The following is a 16,139-nucleotide window of genomic DNA, read 5'->3' as shown; positions in this document are numbered from 1 at the left end:
GAAGAAATTTTTTTGACCCAAAGCTACTTTTTAGACATTATATAAAAGCTTTGATTTATTTCATATATATTACAATATTTTGACTCATACTAAATTAATAAAAACTTTAAAAGAAAAAGAGGTGATGAAGATTAGCTATAAATTTTATTTTCTGAATTTACTCAATGGTACCTCTGCAGTTTAGAACTGCAAACATATAGATTATGTCTTTTTGACATATAGATATTTTTCCCAGTATTATTCATCTGTAAGGAATCTTGAAAATTCTTAAGCCCATCTTTACATCTTTAGGAAAAGTAATTCAAGTTCCAGGAATTAAGAAGGGAAGCATGACTCTATACATCTGCTTGACTGCCAAGTGAAGACTAGAGCAAAGGTTCTTAATTCCTATTTCAGTCTTTTCAAAGTGGGAGAAAAAAAAAAAAGCAAAAGCGATGTCCAGAGGTCTTGAGTATCTGAAAACAGCATTTAAAGCTGGGGAAACAGGAGAGGGTAAATAGTTGCCCTTGTGGGACTCCTAGTCTAGTGTGAGAGACAGGCAAACCAATGTCAAGAGTGAGAGCTCTGTCAGCAACTAGTTTTCTGTGCACTGACTCATCTTTCTCCTCCAGCCCCATAATTCCTTCCTGAACGGACTCAAATCCTTACCCTCTGCTCCTCTGTCCCACTGCCCTGTGGACTCTGCTCTCTCAAGTGACTTCTGTTCTGCCTGCAGATGATTCCAAGATGCCACACCCAGTCTAGCCAACACAGCTGCCTACCTTACTGCAGCCACTCAAAATAACTTCACTTGAATCTCCAATTTCACTTCAGAGTCAACTAAACCAAAACTAAACAAATTCTCCCTCAAAACTGACTTCCTATTTTCAATTTCCCCATTTTTATTACTACAGTTATTATTCTCCACAATTCTTAGCCCCAAATTTTAAGTCAACTTTAACTCATCTGGGGCTCCTATATTTAGTCAGTCTCCATATCCTGTGTGTATTAGTCAGGGTTCTCCAGAAAAACAAAGATTTATTATAAGATATTCGTTCACACCATTTGGGGGCTAGCAAGTCCAAAATCTGCAGAGTTAACTGATGTACCAGTTTGTGTATCAAGGCTAGTTCAGTTCAGTTCAGTTTAGTCACTCAGTCATGTCTGACTCTTTGAGACCCTATGGATTATCCTTTTGAGACCCCATGGACCCCATCCAACCATCTCATCCTCTGTTGTTCCCTTCTCCTCCTGCTTTCAATCTTTCCCAGCATCCTGATGAGTCTTTTCAGATGAGTCAATTCTTCACATTAGGTGGCCAAAGTATTGGAGTTTCAGCTTCAGCATCAGTCATTCCAATGAATATTCAGGACTGATTTCCTTTAAGATGGACTGGTTGGATCTCCTTGCAGTCCATGGGACTCTCAAGAGTCTTCTCCAACACCACAGTTCAAAAGCATCAATTCTTCAGTGCTCAGCTTTTTTTATAGTCCAGTTCTCACATCTATACATGACTACTTGGAAAACCATAGCTTTGACTAGACAGAACTTTGGATAGTAGGGTGATAAAAAACCAGGAAGAACCAAAGTGCCAGTGTGAGGCTATTAGGCAGAATGTGCTCTCATTCTGGGAAGGTGAGACTTTTGTTCTACTCAGGCCTTAACAAGTTGGATGAGGCCCACTCACATTACAAAGGTTCAATCTGCTTTACTCAGTCTACAGATTCAAATTTTAATCTTGTCCAAAAACATACTCAGAGAAACACCCAGAATAACACTGGATCAAATATACTGGCACCCAGTGGCCCAGTCAAATTAATGAAAAAAATTAACCATCACACTATGATTTTACTGTTCAAAAGTTTCACGTTCTTTTCCCATCCTCATTCTCACTACCATTGTCTCAGTTCAGGTCCTACGATCTCCTACTGGTTTCCAGCACAAGGATGTAAGCCAGCTCCTCCAATCCTTTAGTTCAGAGAGCACCAGGTGCACTGTGGATACAATTATTTTCAAAAAGTTGTTTTCATCATATCATTCTTATTCTATTCCTTAACTCACAATGGCATCTTACACCAAATATATTCAATTCTTTTCCTTATAATATACTGCTCTATATAATACAGCCCTACCTGGCTTACTGACCTGTTTCTTCCATCACTCTCCTAAATCAGAACCTACATTATAAGTGGCCAACAGTTAAAGTATGCTTTTCACTCATCAACACCCTTTCTCTACCCAACATACTCTCTTTCTCTGGAAAGTACTGTGCTCTCTACTCCACCTAAACCAATCCTCTCTCTCTATTAAGATTTGTCTTCAGCTTCAACTCCTTTTTGAAGCTTTCCTAATTCTTGTTGCTGTTTAGCTGCTAAGTTGCATCCAACTCTTTGTGACCCCATGGACTGTAGCCCACCGGCTCCTCTGTCCATGGGATTTCCTAAGTAAGAGTACTGGAATGGGTTGCCATTTCTTCCTCCAGGGGATCTTCCTGACGCAGGGAGCAAACCCATGTCGCCTGCATCGGTGGGCAGATTCTTTACCACTGAGCCACCTGGGAAGCTCTATATATATGCACATACATACATACATGCATATATATATATATATATATATATACACACACACACACACAAAATGAAATATTACCAACATATATATATAATGAGAAATTTACAAAAATGGCAAATATACTACTATAAAGAATCAGAACGCAAGCAAAGAATGGCTGAAAAACAAGACATTAATATAAGCAGAAGAATAATTGAATATCAGGTAGAGCCTCAGAGGCAAAAAGCCCACAACTTGAGTGGGGCCAAGGAAAACCAGGTATGGCTGAAGATGGAGCCAAGTCACTTCTAACCAAGGGAGCTGAAGTCCATAAAGTATAGGTGAAATTCTGTTTTATTCCTTATCCATGATCCTAAAAAACAAAGATTTTCTGTAATTTACTTGGCAATAAATCTAAATGCATCTAGCAACAACAACTGGCCTAGAAAGACATACAGCTGTTTACTGTCTTTATCTCATTTAGCATTAATATCTATGAATTTCACTCCAGAAATATTGTTTTTATTATGGGGAACTATCCCAGATCCCCTTGAAGGTGACATGACATGCAACACTGAGTATATGCTCCATACTATACCATTTTTAAATCTTATAAATTCTCAATTCCAAAACACACATGGCCCCTATAATTTTAGATAAGATTCTATGGATCTTAGATTTTGAGATTTCACAGAAAGAACCAGTCAGATATACAAAAGGATCTCTCATCCAAAAAAGGTTTCAGAGTGCATGGAAGATCCATTTGGAATAGTTTTCTTAAACGGAGGGTATCTTTTCAGTGCCACACACATTCTATCATCGATCACTTTTGCAATCAGTGGCAAAGTTTCTTTTATTAAATAATATTAGTTAAAAGAAAAAAAATAACCTGCCAATCATGAACTTTTACCTTTTCCCTCCCCTTACAATGCCAAGAATACCAGAAAAAAAGTTGTAAAACAGCATTCTCTTTGCCTCCTATAACCTTAATAAATAGTTTCCTGGAATTGTCTATTCAAACAGAAAATTAATTTCCATGCACAGCTGGAAATACCACATTGGCAGGCAAGAAAAACATCAAACACCAGTAGATTAAACAGAAAGTGGAAGAACTAAAAGACAACAAAATAGAACTTGCTCAGTAAGGTGGTCATATGAGAAAAGACTTCTGTCTGTTAATATTAATATAGGAATATATCTCTTAAGTGAAGTAGCAATAATAAAGTAAGCTTTGGATCCAGGAAACAACTAGGTGATGATATCATTCAAGAAGTTTTTCTAGTGTTGTATGAAAGAAGAAAAACTCAACAACCATCTTGGGGATGAAAGGTCCTCAGATCTGCACAACACATACATGGTTAATCACAGCCACCCACTTCATGGCATATAACCATGGGTTTTTTCTTTTTACTTTAGGGTGATGGAAAAGTTCTGAAGATGGATATTGGTGATAGCTGCTCTGTCTCTCACATTAGTAGAGGCTTTAAAGACTGACAACTTGAAAAACAAAAGAAGTACTCTTCTCTCTCCACCGACAAGATCAGGCTCTGGTGATCCATCCATCTCCCTCCACTGCCCTGAACTTAATGGGTATCCTGCTTTGTACTGACAACCATCAAGGAAAAGCAGGCTCATGCTGCCATCTGGGCCCTGCTCCCTGATGCCTAACTGCTCAGGAAATGACTTCTGTGGCCAATATTCAACTAATAACCAAACTAAACCAAGTAATTCACTTTGCACAACCATTTTAAAAACAAAAGAAGGAAAGACAGAAAACAGAACACTACCTTCAGGAACTGCCACACAGAAAGGCAAACAAAAAACCAGCAACAGCATGGGAAGGACAAAATTCCACATGGCATCCAGACAGGGGTCCCCCTTGGTTCTGCTGCCTTGATTGTCTGATTGCCAGAGAAAATTTTTTAAAAACCTCCATCAGCTCTTAGTGTAGAACTGACACTTTGTAAATAGCAACAGGGAGAAAGCTCAATAAAAATCAATGTGTTATGAAAATAAGATAGGAAAAAAAAAATTCTACATGAACTTGATCACTGTGTGACTTTCTAATGATTGAAAGGTTGAGTTCAAGATGCCAGAACACATCCAGATAAAGCATACCAGAGTTCCAAAGTGGCATATTGTGTTATAAAACATGGGCCTATATCTCTATTATCTTTGGCAAACAATCTCAAAATTCAAAATTCAAAGGGATGTCCCACAAACAAAGTGAGGGGTCAATTTGTTTGAATATTTATTTTTCACAGAGGAGAAGGTAAGTGGCTGCCAAAATACCTGCCACAAAGCAAGAATACAATATATATTTGTGGAACTGAACTGAAACAAGTAGTTGCTGCTGCTGCTGCTGCTAAGTCGCTTCAGTCGTGTCCGACTCTGTGCGACCCCACAGACGGAAGCCCACCAGGCTTCCCTGTTCCTGGGATTCTCTAGGCAAGAACACCGGAGTGGGCCGCCATTTCCTTCTCCAATGCGTGAAAGGGAAAAGTGAAAGTGAAGTCACTCAGTCGTGTCCAACTCTTAGCGACCCCATGGACTGCAGCCTACCAGGCTCTGCCATCCATGGGATTTTCCAGGCAAGAGTACTGGAATGGGGTGCCATTGCCTTCTCCAGAAACAAGTAGTAGAAGCTTATAATAAAGATTACCTGTATCAGTATACTGATGAAATCTATCAGGTTATTGTTCCAACTTTCCACCTGATTGAACCTATGAAAAATAACTGCCCTTATCAACAGAGAAAGGCTCTGTTTTTTTTTCCACCAGGTATCACAAGTACCAGAACCCCACAGCAAGCTGTTGAGGCTCAGTAAAGACTCATCTCCCCAGAATCAGCATCTTCGACCTAACTCCTTTTAACAAAAATACAGAAATTTTAAATTGTAAGGCAAGGAATGTAAAGGATACATAGGTGATCAGAAAAAAATTCTAATAATGAGAGAGAAACCTATTGATAGATAAGCTACCTCAAGAAGACCCACTCAAAAAAACTGGGAGTCAGCTCTTTCAATTTCCTCATCTGAAAAATGTGAAGACTCAATCAATTGCTTTCAAGCTTCTACAAGTGCTACTCATACTGAAAAAGACATTTCATATTAAATACAGTATATTTATACATATACGGAAATGTGCTTATTTATACATATATAGAAATTAACCCTTAAATCTTCCAATATGGATGCACTCTGGTATGGTGTCGTGTGTTTTATGCTATTTCATTGTTTAACTGCAACCACTTAGTGGGTCTCATGGCACACTAATAGTTCATGACATGCCATTTGTAAAATACTGGACTAGATGATTTATTTCCAGCTCATTAAATTAAAAACCATGATTTTTACTTAGAAGCAATTAAAAAATATCCACCATTCCCAAATACTAGTTCCTCAATGAACTTTTCAAGGCCAATTCCTGAGTGAAATGATATAATCCCTACAAATCTTTGTCTTCCCTTCTTCTTCACAGTAAACACTCATGATTCTTTCCACTCAAAAAGCTTTAGAAGTGATTTTTTCAGGGTGCATGAATATTACCAAGCCTAACAGCAGAAGCCAGCAACAGGGATTTTGCAATAAAAACTTAAACATCTACCAAAGGAACTCCCCTTTACTCATAAAGAAGTACATTTGAATCTTTGTAAGCCATCAGGCAACAGCTAAAGCAGCCAAAAGCCAAAACAATACTCATGGAGTGGAAACAAACCACAGAGATCTTGATTTTAATTACATAAAATATAATTCAAAGTAGTTGCATTCTCCCTTCCAAATTATAGAGTTTGTTCCCTCAAATAAGAATATTTTGACTTTCTATAATAGCATCTATTGTCACTTTTGTAGATTTTCTTAAATGGCTGCCTTCTTCCACAGCACCCCACCTCATCCCACCACCTCTCCACTATCTTTAGTAATGTCCCAAACTAGTGGGTGTGCAGGAATCTCTGGTGAAAAACTAACTTGCTTTGAGTAAAATAATCTTCTCAATCACAATTGGAGCTTTCTGAGTATATAGCTGGGGAAAAGCCTTGTTTATATCTCAGCATAGCTTAAAATCCACCTAAAATATTATCTGATCAAAGGCATTGCCATCTTGACATGGAAAATTAACAGTATCATTTGTGCTTGTTAATTATTTCAAAATGCTTTATTATAAATCTTCTCTTGGTTCCTAAGTCTACAGGGCAAAGAATAAATATGTTCCTTATAATAACTTATAAATTATATGTATATTTTTATAATAAATTATAAAAATAAGATTTTAGTTTATATCATACTTTTTTAGTTTATAAAATAAAATGTAAAGGATCCAAGTCTTAAATTTAAAAAGCACTTCGATTGATAAATACCAGAGAAATACTAATGTCAAAAAATGAGGTCCATTCTAATCCTATAATCAAAGCATTCTGTGTATTTTCCAAACTTGGCAAGACATATTTTTATTTTTAATTTTTGAACTACTAATCTTGGAGGGAAAACAACCACCATTAATTTCCTCTTCAGTCACTAGTTGTCTGTGCCATGTGTTTTTATCACTTCCTGCCACAAGGAAATACATTTGGAACAAAGAAAGATAGTCAAAAGAGAGTTCTCTAGCTTAGTCCAAAATCATTCTTTTAGGAATTGAGAGTGTAAACATATTTCAATAATAGCACTGGATGATAAAACTACTCAGAAAACCTTCACATTTCTTTATTACATGACTTCATTTAATGCTCAAAAAGGTTTGTAAAGATTATTTGGTAAAAAAAGGTAAGCAGGTTAAGTTAGGTAACACTTTTTCACCCACACAGCTAATAAAAACCAGAGGCAGAACTTAAATTCCTTCCATTTCATACCCAGTCTCACAGTGGACACTATAACACAGTTTTTCCTGTAAGCCTTTTGATCCAGTTGTAAGTTATTACTTTACCCTATTTGTCCAAACCATCATGGTTTTTTGTGTATGTGTGGTGGGGAAAGTGCTCAACAGAGGTTGCAAATGATGATAAGAACATGAGGACTAATTTATCATTTTATAGCTAAGTTGTATTCAACAGTGATTTATTCAGTCCTAGGTACCAAGTAGTACATTAAATATAGGGATCCTAAACAAAAATACAAATTATAGATCATAATCCTAGGAGTTAGTAAGAAATTTAGTAAAAACCTATCTTAGTCTGCTCAAGCTGCTATAACAAAATACTACGGCCCGTGTGTTTTAAAGCAACTGATAAAGGATTAATCTCCAAAATATACAAGCAGATCAAATAGCTCAATATCAGAAAAACAAACAACTCAATCAAAAAGTGTGCAGAAGACCTAAACAGACATTTCCTCAAAGAATACATATAGATGGCCAGTAAACATATGAAACAATGCTCAACATCGCTCATTACAAGAGAAATGCAAATAAAAAATACAATGATGTATCACCTCACATCACTCAGAATCAGATCAGATCAGATCAGTTGCTCAGTCGTGTCTGACTCTTTGCGACCCCATGAATCGCAGCACGCCAGGCCTCCCTGTCCATCACCAACTCCCGGAGTTTACTCAGAATGGCCATCATCAAAAACATCTATAGACAATAAATGCTGGAGAGGATGTGGAGAAAAGAGAAAACCCTCCTGCACTGTTTGTGGGAATGTAAATTGAGACAGCCACTATGGAGAAAAATATGAAGATTTCTTAAAAAATAGGAATAAAACTACCATATGACCCAGTATACGCACTACTGGGCATATACCGAGAAAACTACAATTCAAAAAGACACATGCATCCCAATATTCACTGCAGCACTACTGACAATAGCCAGAACATGGAAGCAACCTAAATGCCCAACAACAGATGAATGGATAAAGATGTGATACATACATACCATGGAATATTACTCAGCCATAACGGGAATGAATTTAAGTCTGCTGTAGTGAGGCAAATGAACCTACAGCCTGTTATACAGAGTGAAGTAAGTCAGAAAGATTAAAATATATATATTGTATATTAACACACATATATAGAATCCAGAAAAATATTACAGAGGAACCTATTTATAAGGAAGAATTGGAAATGCAGGCGTAGAGAATGGACGTGTGGAAACAGCAGGGGAAGAAGAGGGTAAGGTGAATTGAGAAACTACCACTGACATATATACACTATCATGTGTGAAATAGGCAACTAGTGGGAAGCTGCTGTTTAACACAGGGAGCCCAGCCTGGTCCTCTGCAACAACTTAGAAACATGGGATGAGAGGAGGGTGGGAGCTCAAGAGGGAAGGGAGATATATATATATATATATATATATATAATTTTATAGCTAAGTTGTATTCAACAGTGATTTATTCAGTCCTAGGTACCAAGTAGTACATTAAATATAGGGATCCTAAACAAAAATACAAATTATATATATATATAATACAAATTAATTATTGTATATATAATTAATTGTATATATAATTATTATATATATACATATATGTATATGTAATTATTGTATATATAATAATATATAATTATTGTATATATAATGTATATATATTTTATATATAATATATATTTTATATTTATAATATATTTTATATATATAATACAAATACAAATATATATATATAATTATGAAAGATTTGCATTGTTGTACAGCAAAAACCAATACAGCATCGGAAAGCAGTTCAGTTCAGTTCAATCGCTCAGTCGTGTCTGACTCTTTGAGACCCCATGAACCACAGCACGCCAGGCCTCCCTGTCCATCACCAACTCCCAGAGTTTACCCAAACCAATGTCCATTGAGTCAGTGATGCTATGCAACCATCTCATCCTCTGTCGTCCCCTTCTCCTCTTGCCCTCAATTTTTCCCAGCATCAGGGTCTTTTCAAATGAGTCAGCTCTTCGCATCAGGTGGCCAAAGAACTGGAGTTTCAGGTTCAACATCAGTCCTTCCAATGAACACCCAGGACTGATCTCCTTTAGGATGGACTGGCTGGATCTCCTTGCAGTCCAAGGGACTCTCAAGAGTCTTCTCCAACACCATGCTTCAAAAGCGTCAATTCTTCTGCACTCAGATTTCTTCACAGTCCAACTCTCACATCCATACATGACCACAGGAAAAACCACAGCCTTGACTAGATGGACCTTTGTTGGCAAAGTAATGTCTCTGCTTTTGAATATGCTATCCAGGTTGATCATAACTTTCCTTCCAATGAGTAAGCATCTTTTAATTTCATGGCTGCAGTCACCATCTGCAGTGATTTTGGAGCCCAGAAAAATAAAGTCAGCCACTAACTCCACTGTTTCCCCATCTATTTCCCATGAAGTAATGGGACCGGATGCCATGATCTTAGTTTTCTGAATGTTGAGCTTTAAGCCAACTTTTTCACTCTCTTCTTTCACTTTCATCAAGAGGCCCTTTAGTTCTTCTTCACTTTATGCCATAAGGGTGGGCATCATCTGCATATCTGAGGTCCTTGATATTTCTCCTGGCAATATTGATTTCATCTTGTGCTTCCTCCAGCCCAGTGTTTCTCATGATGTACTCTGCATATAAGTTAAATAAGTAGGGTGACAAAATATAGCCTTGACATACTCCTTTTCCTTTTTGGAACCAGTCTACTGTTCCATGTCCAGTTCTAACTGGTGCTTCCTGACCTGCATACAGGTTTCTCAAGAGGCAGGTCAGGTAGTCTGGTATTCCCATCTCTTTCAGAATTTTCCACAGTTTATTGTGATCCACACAGTCAAAGGCTTTGGCATAGTCAATAAAGCAGAAATAGATGTTTTTCTGGAACTCTCTTGCTTTTTCTATGGTCCAGCGGATGTTGGCAATTTGATCTCTGGTTCCTCTGCCTTTTCTAAATCCAGCTTGAACATCTGGAAGTTCACGGTTCACGTATTGCTGAAGCCTGGCTTGGATAATTTTGAGAATTACTTTACTAGCGTGTGAGATAAGTGTAATTGTGTGGTAGTTTGAGGATTCTTGGCATTGCCTTTCTTCGGATTGGAATGAAAACTGACTTTTCCAGTCCTGTGGCCACTGCTGAGTTTTCCAAATTTGCTGACATATTGAGTGCAGCACTTTCACAGCATCATCTTTTAGGATTTGAAATAGCTCAACTGGAATTCCATCACCTCCACTGGCTTTGTTTGTAGTGATGCTTCCTAAGGTCCACTTGACTTTACATTCCAGGATGTCTGGCTCTAGGTGAGTGATCACACCATTGTGATTATATGGGTCATGAAGATCTTTTTTGTACAATTCTTCTGTATATTCCTGACATCTCTTCTTAATATCTTCTGCTTCTATTAGGTCCATACAATTTCTGTCCTTTATTGAACCCATCTTTGCATGAAATGTTCCCTCAGTATCTCTAATTTTCTTGAAGAGATCTCTAGTCTTTCCCATTCTACTGTTTTCCTCTATTTCTTTGCACTGATGACTGAGGATGGCTTTCTTATCTCTCCTTGCTATTCTTTCGAACTCTGCATTCAAATGGGTGTATCTTTCCTTTTCTCCTTTGCTTTTTGCTTCTCTTCTTTTCAGAGCTATTTGTAAGGCCTCCTCAGACAGCCATTTTGCTTTTTTGCATTTCTTTTTCTTGGGGATGGTCTTGATCCCTGTCTCCTGTACAATGTCACAAACCTCCATCCATTGTTCATCAGGCACTCTGTCGATCAGATCTAGTCTGTCAAATCTATTTCTCACTTCCACTATATAATCATAAGGGATTTGATTTAGGTCATACGTGAATGGTCTAGTGGTTTTCCCCACTTTCTTCAATTTAAGTCTGAATTTGGCAATAAGGAGTTCATGATCTGACCCACAGCTCCCGGTCTTGTTTTTGCTGACAGTATAGAGCTTCTCCATCTTTGGCTGCAAAGAATATAATCAATTTGATTATTCAGTGTTGACCATCTGGTGATTTTCATGTGTAGAGTCTTCTCTTGTATTGTTGGAAGAGGGTGTTTGCTATGACCAGTGCGTCCTCTTGGCAAAAAGCTATTAGCCTTTGCCCTGCTTCATTCCGTATTTCAAGGCCAAATTTGCCTGTTACTCCAGGTGTTTCTTGACTTCCTACTTTTGCATTCCAGTCTCCTATAATGAAAAGGACATCTTTTTTGAGTGTTAGTTCTAAAAGATCTTGTAGGTCTTCGTAGAACCATTCAGCTTCTTCAGCGTTACGGTTGGGGCATAGACTTGGATTACCGTGATACTGAATGGTTTGCCTCGCAAAGCAATTATCCTCCAATTAAAAAAAATTACAAATTCATTTCTCACAGTCCAAGATCAAGCTGCTGGCAGATTTGGTATTCTGTGAGGGCTCTCTTCCTGGTTTGCAGATATGCCTTCTGGCTGTGTGTTCACATATTCCTTTCCTGGGTACATGTTCATGGAGAGAGAAATCCTTCTCGTCTTCCTCTTCTTGTAAGGGACTAATCTCATCATGAGGGTCTATCTTATTGACCTAATCTAAACCTAATTATCTCCAAATTGAAGTGAAAGTGTTAGTTACTCAGTCTATCTGACTGTAGCCCACCAGGTCCCTCTGTCCATGGCATTTCCCAGGCAAGAATACTGAAGTGGGTTGCCATTTCCTTCTCCAGGGGATCTTCCCAACCCAGAGATCGAACCCTGGTGTCCTACACTGCAGGCAGACTCTTTACCATCTGAGATACCAGGGAAAGTGAAAGTGAAAGTGAAGTCGCTCAGTCGTGTCCGACCCTTAGCGACCCCATGGACTGCAGCTTACTAGGCTCCTCCATCCATGGGATTTTCCAGGCAAGAGTACTGGAGTGGGGTGCCATTGCCTTTTCCAGAGATACCAGGGAAGGCCCCCTCAAACAGCATCACACTGGGGCCAGGGCTTCATATACGAATTTTTAATATATGAACTTCAATATATGAATAAGTTTCAACATATGAATTTTAGCCCATAACAGAAGACTAACAGGTAAACAGATGATTATAATTAGTTTAATACAAACTAATTTAATTCCAAAAATAACACTTAATTGTGTTCAACAAATATTTATTAATAGACAGTTAAAGGAAAGTAAATTTTTGACAGTGGGCAAATATCGAACAGATAGAGAATATTCTCCATGTTATACAAAATGAGCAAACATGCTCTGAGATGATAATTTGTCTAAGGTCAAAAAGTGAGGGAGACTGGATTTACATATGAATCTACCTAACTTCAGGGCTCCCCAGGTGGTGCTAGTGGTAAAGAACTTGCCTGCCAATGCAGAAGACTTAAAAGATGACAGTTTGATCTCTGAGTCGGGAAGATCCCCTGGGGAGGGTATGGCAACCCACTCCAGTATTCTTGCCTGGAAGATCCCATGGACAGAGGAGCTGGGCGGGCTACAGTCCATCGGGTCACAAAGAGTTGGACACAACTGAAGCGACGTAACACACACGCACTACCTAACTTCAAAATCCAGCCATTTTCCACTGGAACAGGAGAGCTGTAACCAAGGACAACAGCCTCTCCCACTGCCTCTCCTAGGGTGTGCGTAGCATGGCCTTCCCTACCAAGAAGGAGTAGCCTCCAAAGCCAGGTGGAAACACACATAGCACACACAACCTCTCTCTGTGTAGGAGGTGACTAAAGCCTGGATGGGATGCTGATACAATAAAAGCAGGTCAGGGACGAACTAAGAGCACATATCCTAGACCCGTTTGTTTCACCTGGAAAAAGAGAACCTTCCTCCCAGGATGATAGCAGATCCATCAATTTCATCGCTGAACATACTATGACTATAATTCTCAAATAAAAAAATTCATAATGCTGAGTAGAGAATAAAAATGCAAACATTTTTGAAATATAAAATCAATATGAAAAAAAGTATTTTAGTGTTGAAGCAAACAAAGCCAGGATGGCAACACTGATCCATTCATCTTTCTTCAGCTCTAAAAGAGTCAGTGTTATTCAGGAAATATCAAGATGTAGCAAAACTTTAAGGGTATACATCTGTTCTAGCACTGTGCACAGTAGGTTTTTAATAAATGTGCTGTGGATGAATGGATGGACGAATGGCTAAATGCAGAAAAGAATGAATTAATATTCACATTACTTTATCATTTTTGGAATATATTATTAAATGTCTTATTTTACTTAGGAATTTAAAATTATTTCTTCACTTTTCAATTAAACATCTATCTGTATTTAATTCTAAGCCTAATTTGTATGATAGTCAAAGGGTCTAAATTTTACCTTTTTAGAAACAAAACAACTACACACTATAATTTCACTTGCAATTTTTAAGATCTGAGGTTCATAAAAATACTACATTTAAAAGGAATTTGGGGAAAACAAATTACTGAGAAGAAAAAAAATTGTGTGTATGATATGATAGTAGAAGAGATGTTAAAAGCTAGGTAAGTTTGCTGATTAGTGGTGCAAATTGGGAAGGATAAAAGAAAAAGAGGAAAGCAAAAATCTTCATTTCAATGTACTATTTAACAGTCATTTCAGTGATAATACAGAGAGTTTCACACAACAATGACTACTCCATTGTACTTTCTGGTCATTATCTATCTCTTGTTTCATAATCTTATTTTGTAAAACTTCTATCTTACTGGTGTTTATAATCCAACTTAAATCATTTTGGGGGAAAAACAAGTCATATACATAAACATGTGTGCATCTTGGGTCAATGTCTGTCTGACAGTCTCTGTCTCTTTATGTGTCTCTCTTTCCTTCTCTCTCTCTAAATTCTATATATATTATATAGAGATGAGACAATTCTTATGCTAGCTAAATATTTATTTACAAGTTAAACTCTTTTATGTATTTCATATTGTAGTCACAAAATATCTCATGCTCATATAGATGTGAGAAAATCACCTCTTTGGAAAATTCACTTTAATTAATGAGTCTTTGGGTTTTTCAGCACTTGGTTTGCACCTTAGTGATGTGTGTGAAAGAGTGGGCAGGAGAACTCAGGTATGACGAAGTCTCTCAATGTCAGGTGGTCCTGGCTGATTTCCTCAACACACAGTGTTGGCAGGAACATCTGGGTGGTCACAGCTGTGTACCTCTGCTCTGAACCTCTCCAAGGACCACCAAGCCTTATGGTACCCTACAAAGTATTGCAAATTCCTGAGACTATTGGTTAAGAAGGTTCAAAGAGGGCCTGGGAACTTGTGTTTTAGTAAGCCTTCAGGACTTCTTATCAGACAAGCTTGTAAAAAAACAGATATCATGCATGCGAAGGAGCACACTGAGGGATAAGGCTGGAAACGTGGTTCACCCTATACACTGAACACTAGGAATAACTCATGAGTATTGGCAATTTTTGTAGACCGTGGCAAGCCATGAAAGTTTTATGAGAAATGAAGTAGTCAGATTTGTTCTTTGTAGGAGTCACTAGGCAGTATTGTGCAATTAGGTTAAATGGAGCAGAGACCAAAAATAGACTGGTTGGAAGACTACTATGATAGTTGTGGCGAAAAGTAATAAGTGCTAAAAATTAGCAACAAAAATGGAAGAGAGAGTCAATCAAGACTGAAGCCAATCTGATGTGGAGCAGAGCAGAGTAAGAGTATCAAAAATGGCACCATTGCTTTAAACACAGGTGGCTAAGGGACGGGGGAGCCTGATGGGCTGCAGTCTATGGGGTAGCACAGAGTCGGACACGACTGAAGTGACTAAGCAGCAGCAACAGCAAGAAGATATCTGTAATGGTCATAGTAAGAAAGAAGGTTAAAAGGTTTTAGATCAGGTGAAGTATGAGCAAATGAATTAACAAATGAGTGGTCAAAAGAAAGACCATTTTCTGGGAGAGGAAATTGGGGTTTTACCCCAGTTCTACCATCTCCTTGCTAACAGATACTAAATAGTTTCTTCAGTGCTCTGAACCTCAGTACCCTCATTTACAGTAAAAAACCTATTTTGTGAGTAAAACCTATTTTGTAGGACTCCTGTGAATATTAAAAGATATTATATGTAACACATGATTTATGTGACTGTTGTTGTCTAGTCACCCAGTCATGTCCGACTCTTTATGACCCCATGGACTGCAGCACACCATGCCGCTCTGTCTGTCACCATCTCCCGAAGCTTGCCCAAGTTCATGTCCATTCCATCAGTGAAGTCATCCAGTCATCTCATCCTCTGACGCCATGAATCGGCTGTTTGCATCAGATGACCAAACAAGTGGAGCTTCAGCATCAGTCCTTCCAGTGAGTATTCAGGGTTGATTTCCCTTAAGATTGACTGATTTCATCTCCTTGCTAGCCAAGGAACTTCCAAGAGTCTTCTCCAGCACCACAGTTTGAAGGCATCAATTCTTTGGTGTCCTGCCTTCTTTACAGTCCAGCTCTCAAAACCATACATGGAACACTGGGAAGACCATAGCCCTGACTATATGGACCTTTGTTGGCAGAGTAGTATCTCTGCTTCTCAATATACTGTCTAGGTTTGTCATAGCCTTCCTGCCAAGAAGCAATTGCCTTCTGATTTCATGGCTACAGTCACCATCTGCTGTGATTTTAGAGCCCAAGAAGAGGAAACCTGCCACTACTTCCACCTTTTCCCCCCTTTCTATTTGCCAAGCAGTAATGGGGCTGGATGCCATGATCTTAGCTTTTTTTTTTTTTAATATTTAGTTTTAAGCTGGCTCTTTCACT

The 16,139-nt window shown here is 38.2% G+C and overlaps 1 protein-coding gene and 1 non-coding gene across 2 annotated transcripts in view; one reads left to right on the top strand and one right to left on the bottom strand.

Annotated features, from left to right (window-relative positions):
• Nucleotides 1-16,139, bottom strand: part of HDAC9 (histone deacetylase 9) — a 1,051,976-nt gene that overhangs the window by 931,588 nt on the left and 104,249 nt on the right. The window lies entirely within an intron of this gene.
• LOC112586702 lies at nucleotides 3,811-3,931 on the top strand. The gene has a single exon (XR_003111195.2). It is a non-coding gene; the product is annotated as a U6atac minor spliceosomal RNA (small nuclear RNA).

The sequence above is a fragment of the Bubalus bubalis genome, chromosome 8 (assembly GCF_019923935.1).
Source record: "Bubalus bubalis isolate 160015118507 breed Murrah chromosome 8, NDDB_SH_1, whole genome shotgun sequence".
In the NCBI taxonomy this organism is placed as follows: Eukaryota; Metazoa; Chordata; class Mammalia; order Artiodactyla; family Bovidae; genus Bubalus; species Bubalus bubalis.
This window is presented reverse-complemented; position numbering and strand designations above follow the sequence as displayed.